This window comes from Zosterops lateralis (genome assembly GCF_965231275.1).
Source record: "Zosterops lateralis genome assembly, contig: HAP1_HAP1_SCAFFOLD_106, whole genome shotgun sequence".
In the NCBI taxonomy this organism is placed as follows: Eukaryota; Metazoa; Chordata; class Aves; order Passeriformes; family Zosteropidae; genus Zosterops; species Zosterops lateralis.
This window is the reverse complement of record NW_028154572.1, coordinates 29,114-36,506: the sequence shown is the minus strand read 5'-3', so window position 1 is coordinate 36,506 and position 7,393 is coordinate 29,114. Positions and strand designations below refer to the sequence as shown.

The window sequence follows — 7,393 nt, the reverse complement described above, 5'->3', positions numbered from 1 at the left end:
CATGGCAGAAATTATTTTAGTGTTCTTTCATGTCATTCTTTCCTGGTTTTCCTCTCCTTTAGGGCCAAACTTCCACCTACTCTGGGTAAGAAATAGAATTTTTAAAAGGAACAAAGAAAACATGAAAAAATAAAAATAAATAAAATTGAATAAAAATTAGGAAAAAGGTTTTAAAAATTAAAAATGCAAAAAAAAAACCCCATGGAAATAAAATAAAAATCAAAAAAAACCTAAACGTAATATTAAAAAAAAGTTAAAAATTAAAAATAAATATAAAATCTTTTAAAGAACACAAAACAACAGCTGGACTGGGATAAGGCCTTCCAGGGGCTTTGCTTCCTACTGGCTCCATCCTTTTTTGCCAACTACCTGCAAGAGGAAAAACAACAGGGATAAAGTTTCAAACAGGATGTCCTTGGTTTGAGGCACTTCAAAATAAGATTTTTAACAAAATAAGTTGGCCAAGAAAGAGACTCAAAATCAAGATGTAAGTCTCACAGCTATATAAAAAAAAAAAAAAAAAAGTGTCTCTGGTGTGCATAACTTGTCAGCCCCTCATGTTTTCAGTCCTTAAATTGATTTTTACCAAGGAGAACTCGACAGCTCCAGACACTTTGTGTCAATCCAGGAATACCCTCTACAGCCCAACTACACCCCACATGACAAATTTCAACTCCCCAGGACTTGTCCCATTCCCCCCACACCCAGACTGAGCAACAAGGCAGAGCAGCTCCAGGCCAAACACACCAACACCCGTGACACAGGACAGGACAAAAGGGGGGACACAACAGGGACAGAAATATCTGGGCAAGAAGAATGACCCTGAGGACCGAGAGAACTCGCAATGAGATGACCGAGGTCAGACCGATGGAGAGCTGACCAGGCTCAGAGAACCCTGCAGGAAGAAGATGCCAATGGGATCACTGATCCCAAGAAAGGCAGAGATGGATGCCCGAGAATCCTACGGTCAGAATCCTCCACTGAGCTGTGCACTTTTAGAAGACCTAATCTGCCAGAATGGATCACAGCAGGGCACAGCTGTGGATACAGCTCAGAACAAGACCTGGAAAGGCACCAGCCTGGATGGTTGTGGAGAGAGATGGATTCTGATGTGTGTCTGAGCACCTGAGTCAAAGTTCAATGATATCAGTGCCTGTCCAAGGAACAGGGAGATGTTAAGAACGATGCCTGGGGTTTCCAAAAGACCCCTTGAAGGGTTAAGGCAAAAGACACACAAAACAAAACACACAACAGACACAGAGTGCACAACAGACAAGTGACACGACGTGCCCTGGGACTGCTCTGCCCTGCACACCTCAGCACTGTGAGACCTTCCCTTCACGTGCCCTAAAGGGGTCACATCTTGGACATCCCCATCTCCAAACCCGACCCAAAAATCCCTTCCGGTGACTCCCAACCCACACCCCACTTTCACCCCCTCTGTGGCTTTGAGCCCTTCACTTATCTCTGGGATGTTCAGGGATGAGAATCCACATCAGGGGCCAAGGAAGGCTGTCTCTGCCTCAGGGAAATTCCTGCTGTCTCAGTCAGGTGCCATAAAGAAAACCAAACATCCAGGGATGATCTCAGCAGGGCTGTTGGCAGGCGGGTGAGAGGATCTCAGTGTAATACAAGTGGACGACATGAAACACCCAAACAATAATGGAGGCTTAGAGTTACACCAGAAACTACCCTGACCACACAAATATATCAATTTTAGAAACAAAAACACAAACAAAAGTCCACCAAAAAAAGTACCAAGTCTTCGTACTTATAGCCAAGCTACCAAATATAATAAAGATAACCCAATGTCCATTCCCCTCAAAAAGCCTCCAAAATATAGACTCAGAACCCCCCCAACTTAAAGACCTGTCTCTAAACAAATAAGAAGCAGAAAACCCATGTCTTTTGACCTATATAAATTCATTAACCTATCAAAAATTAACAGCACCAAAACCAATTATTTCTACTCTAATAAACTCACAATATCTCAAAGCCATCAAAACAAACAAACCACCTAAATTCACACAAAACCAAGAGATTCATTTGAGTACAAACGATATCTCCTAAATTATCCATAACTATAAAACATGTACCATAGTCAAGCACGCTAAAAAAACAACCCCCTATAATACAATAAACAATAATCTAATTATAAATTTTAATAAATCCTATAAAATTACCTACATCACACTGTGTCTAGGCCGCTAAAACAAACATAACACACTTGCCATGATAAAAGCCACCACTAAAAAAACCTCCCCCATACCTCACACCACAGCCTATTACACCACTGTAAACCTTTGAAAACATACCCTTGAAAAACACATTTTCCCTAAAAAGCAGTTCAACAACAAAACTCAGTTCAAAAATACTCTGGCCAACATGCAAACTATGAAACCCAACATGAAATAAATACACCATATTTCCCTCATCATGTGGCATCTACAAAATAAATAACACTACACAATAAAACATTAAAAACCACCTTAAAACCACAAAAAAGAAAAAACTAGCTCTGTCCAACCTGAATCCCTACATATAATACACAAAACCCCAATAATACACACCAGAAGCCTCTCAAAAAAAAGCTACTTAAATTAGTTCTACCTCAAATACAAAAAAAATCCACTATAACATCATCTTTACTCAAAAACCAAGTTGCACACAATAAATAACACCAAAAAAGTCAAACAAAATGCTACATACTACCAAAGAACCCAATACTGAATAAAGAACACATAAACATACACAACTCATTAAAATTCTAGGTGAAAATGAGTTTCCTCCAGTTCAAACATAGAAAACTACAGAAGAGGAATTTTTTTTTTTCGCAATTTCAACTTCTTTTATTTCCATAACTCCTTTTTTTTTCTAGGAGCACCAGGAAGGGATTACTAAGATAAAGCTGAAAAGGAAACAAAGCCCCCTCTATAAACCCACACTGGCTTACCTTCTGCTGATGCTCGGTATAAAGGCTTATCCCTCATTACCTCCCAAAGTGATGCTCCAAATCCACGTGCTCCCACCTTCACTCCATGAACCACGTCCAAGACCTCAGGATGAGCTCCTCACACCCCACGGCCGATACCAAACCGAGCTGAGGCTCCCCCTCTTAAACCGTCCCCGGCCAGAACCGCCCCTCATTATCCATTACAGCTCCCACTGTCCATTACAGCCTGGTCTGTCCCCTCCTCATCCTAGTGGCTCACACCTGTGGGGGAGTGGGGCCGGGGGGAACCGGAGCCGGGATCTCTGCCGGGGCCGGGGGGAGGCCGGGGCAGGGGATCGGGACCGGGGGAATCGGGGCCGGGGGAAAGCGGGGCCGGGGGGAACCGAGGGAGAGCGGAGCCCCCGGGCCCTCAGCGCGGGCGGGGCGGGGCCGGGGAACCGGGGCCGGGGGGATCGAGGCCAGTGCCAGGGCCGGGGAACCGGGGCCGGGGGGAACCGGGGTCGGCGCTGAGGGAGGGGCGGAGCTCCCGGGCCCTCAGGGCGGGGCGGGGCGGGGCCGGGGCGGTTCTTGGGGCCCGCTGTCCAATCAGCGCTGCCCATGCCTGAGCGAGCCCGCCAATCGCGGGCCGGGCGGGGCTTCAAAAGGGTCCCGGAAGAGGCTTCTGGGTTTATGGCTCGGTGTGGAGCTCTCTGGGCGGTCTGTGGGGTGTCCCTGGGCTGTTTTAGTGCGGTAAGACTATCCTCATTTATTTCCCTGCAGGGTATGGTGTGTGGGACTGTATTGAGGTATACGTTATATGGTGGGTAGTAACAGGTGCAGCTGGGGTTGGGTTGAGAGCCCGTTGTTCCGTGCCTTGGTCGGAATTTGCCTTAGAATTGCAAGACCTTTTCCTCTGGGCGGCTGGGAATATGCTGGGAGTATGAATATGCTGAGCCTTGGTGTTTTTGCAAGTGAGAGGGAGACATGTACTTTTGGGGTATGTTGTTTGGGGAAGGTACAGAACTTTGCCTACCTTGGTTTTTTCCCTTTAATCTCTTGCAGTGCATGGGTCTCGCTGGGGTCTGATGCTGAATGTATTAATTAGGCTTTAACTGGGACAGAACATGGCAGGAAGAAACAGTCTTTTGAGGTTGATTCATAAAGTAACTTGAATAATAAAATTTCTGTGGAAGTTACTATAGAATTTGTAAGAGGTACTTATTAGAAGAGGAGGCAGCTTTTGAGTAATGTGAGTTATTTCTGCTAGTTTAAGTTTTCCTTTTCAAGGTATTGGGCATCTGCAAGTTTGCCATAACTTGTGAAGTGCCAAGGCCTGAACAACAGGCCCTGAGCTCAAGTTGACCTGGAGATAAAGGTTTAAACCAGATGTTGTGTTTGCATCCCCTCAGTAGTGAAATAGCCAGGATCATTAGTGTTCTGGACTAGGTCAGTGCTCATTAGTGAAGCATGGCTTGACCTTCCTGCGTTCAGAGGCCGGACAGGGCCCCGAGATCAGTCCTGTGGCCTCGTTGGGAGATGCAGTGCCGAAGGCAGCTCTTGCGTGGCTCTTGAAGCCCTGGCCAGGCTTTGGGCACATCCAGGAGGAGGCTGAGCCCAGCTGTGCCTGCAGTGGGAGTTGCGTGAGCCCGTTCATTGCCCGCAACTGTGTGACCTGGGCCCTGTCCCGGCATGGCCAGGGCCTCTTTGCCTGATGGTGGACACACTCGTGGGAATTCCCAGTTCTCCAGGGCTGGGCTGTGACAGGGGATTCCCAGCTGCTGTGTGGCTATGGAGGGTGAGGAAGCCTCAGAGTCCCTGGTGTTGGACCTCAGTCCCTGTAGGTGATCTTGGGTAGCAGTGCTGAGGGACACTGCTGAGCTTCTCCTTGGGGGTTCTCTGCTGCTTTGAGTAGGGAGATGCACATTTCCATATAGCTCAGGATTGCTTGGGCAAACGAACGGAGCCCTGGAAGGTCCTTGAATGTGTGGGGTTTTTCTCTAGTCCTGGCTTAGAGTAACCGTCTGTCCTAAAGGGATCGAGCAGCACTTGCTGCTGCTGGGAGACTTCAGTTCCTTTCCTTCCAAATGTTTGGAATGCTCTGTAGCTGATGTGCTGCTATCAACATGTGCAAGGTTCCTGTCTTTGCAGCATATTTTATCGTATTCCCCGTGAGATTGAATGTCCCTGCAGTGATTTGTGACCTGCTGAAATGTTAAAGCCAAGCGAGTGATAAGCTCATTGTTTTTCCAAATGTGTCCTTTTACCTCTGTTTTGCCTCCCCATTAATAGTAAAATAAGGCCATTCTCCCTGTTGGTGTCTGTGTCCATTCTCCTGCCACTGTGGACTGGAAAAACACTCGGTCACTGGTCACTGCCTGGAGTGGTGCAAGGAGAGATCCCAGGGCAGCCACCAAGTCTCCACTTGCTCCTTTTCCCTGGTGAGCTCCTTGGGGTGAGTGCAGTGATCCCTGAGGATGGAGAAGGGCTTGGAATGAGGGAAAAGACTTGGAGAAACCATTTTCCAGAAGGATGTGAGCCTGAAGGTTTGTCCGTTATCTGGTGCTTTTGTCCATCTCATGTGTTTTCTGTTTTTAATGATTGTTTAAGTTCGAGGACACTAATTTCAAAATGAAGAGGGCATTTCTAGGGCATATTTTTTTATGATTTTTATGCCTTTTTGTTTTGTGGAAAGAATTAATTTTGTTTTCATGTTTTGTCCTTCAGGACGTGCAGAAGCTCAGTTGACCCTCCCACACCGAGCAGTGCCAGTGCACAGCAGTGAAATGCATCAGTTGTTGTCTGAATGGATTAAACCTGTTGGTGCTGCTGTTGGTTCACTGTGAGGATTTTTTGTTCCTATGCACTTGGGGGGCTTTGGCCACGCTCGGGGGGATGTAAAATAAGCACTGGGGGCTGCTCTGGATATGTGTGCTCTGGACATGAGCACTGGGTTTGGCAGCAAGGCTGAAGGGTTTGTGAGAGCAGAGCAGGGAATGGACAAGTCAGCTCCAGCAGGGTGAGGTATATCTGCTTCTGCTTCCAGAAGCTTGTAATTTGTGGAAATTTTAAAGCCTGTGGCTGTAATTAGTAGTAATAATAGTGCCCTCTTTTATCTCTTAAGGTCCCTGGCCAACATGGAACAAGAACTGACCCAGAACTTGTTGGTGCCCTGGTAGAGAGAGAAGTAGCAAATGGTATTGAGAGAATTTCTGTGGGGATATGTGAGATCCTGGTGTTCCTGTGAGCTTAAGAAATGATCTGCAATGAAAAATATATTTTTTTTTTTTCTACAGGAGAATCTGATGTGGAACACGTGACCCAGATGACTTGATGTGACTTCTTGAAACCTTGAAATAAGGTGGTATTAATCTTTTTGGATAGAAGCAAAGCATTTGCAAGCACTTGGCAGAAGCCTATGAAAGGTAAGTGACGGGCTAAGGACACGAGCAGGAAAACATCTGGGGCTGTGATTTGATTTCACAGAGGGTTATGGATTCCTGTCTCAAATGTCCATATGGCAGTGGAGCTGGATCTATATGCCCCAGTGGAGAGGCAGGGTTGTCCTGTGTTCCTGGCTTTCTAGAGGCTGGAGTGTTGCCCAAGGAAGAGCATCCTGGTTTTGCTGCTGTGTTCAGGCACCAGCAGCCAGGAGTTGTTTGGTGCCTCGTTCCAGAAGCAGCAGGAACCTGGATTTCTGTCTCTAGGATTGTCTTGCTGTCCAAGGCTAAAGGTGAGTAGCAAGGCAGCTCTGGGAGCTCTTGGAAGTCAGGAGTGCCTGGTCTCTCATCTCCAGGTGCTGCTCAGGTAATTGCTCAGGTGTTCACTTAATGGTTCTTTGATGGCTTTGGACTTTCTGGTTGGAAGAAAAAGGGTCCTTTCCAGTCTCTGCCTTCTGTAATTCTGGGATCAGCCATTACTCTTTTCAGGCAGGCTAGATAGCCTCAGGAGTGGGCAGAGGAAGTGCTACCTGAAGTGTGGTTCCACAGGAGAGGGGAACAAGCTTTCTGCAGAGGTTCAAATGGCTTGTGACTTATAGAAGCACTGAGGTCTGAACAAGAGTCTTGAGCCAAAGCTGTCAGTGGCCTATTTTGGTACTGGACAGTCTTGATGGGGCCATTAAATCCAGTTTTTCCAAGAGCCTTTTCAGCGTATCTTTAGTGTATCTATCTTGACTGCCAGATTTCTACAAGAGAGGCCTCCTTGAGTTTGTCATGTGAGCAAAGGGTCCTTCACACAGTGGCTTTTCTGCATTGCACATTTAGTTACAGTCTCCACTCTGGAGGGAATTTTCATTTGGAGCCAGTTACTGCCTTTCTTAAAAGATTTGTTACATGGTCAGAGACTAAGCTTACCCTTAGAAGCACACCGTGACTGACAAGGCTATCTGTGGAGCATGTGCTATGTCCAGAGAGGATTCACTGACAGCTACTTGGGTTGTAGGAAGACAGCTGGTGACAGCTG

At 46.6% G+C, this 7,393-nt stretch overlaps 1 long non-coding RNA gene across 1 annotated transcript; it reads left to right on the top strand.

Moving 5' to 3' along the window:
- Nucleotides 1–5,366: 5,366 nt before the first annotated feature.
- On the top strand, nucleotides 5,367–6,576 carry LOC310923551. The gene is made up of 3 exons (XR_014592621.1): nucleotides 5,367–5,771; nucleotides 6,054–6,126; nucleotides 6,226–6,576. It is a non-coding gene; the product is annotated as an uncharacterized lncRNA (long non-coding RNA).
- The last annotated feature ends 817 nt before the right edge of the window (nucleotides 6,577–7,393 follow it).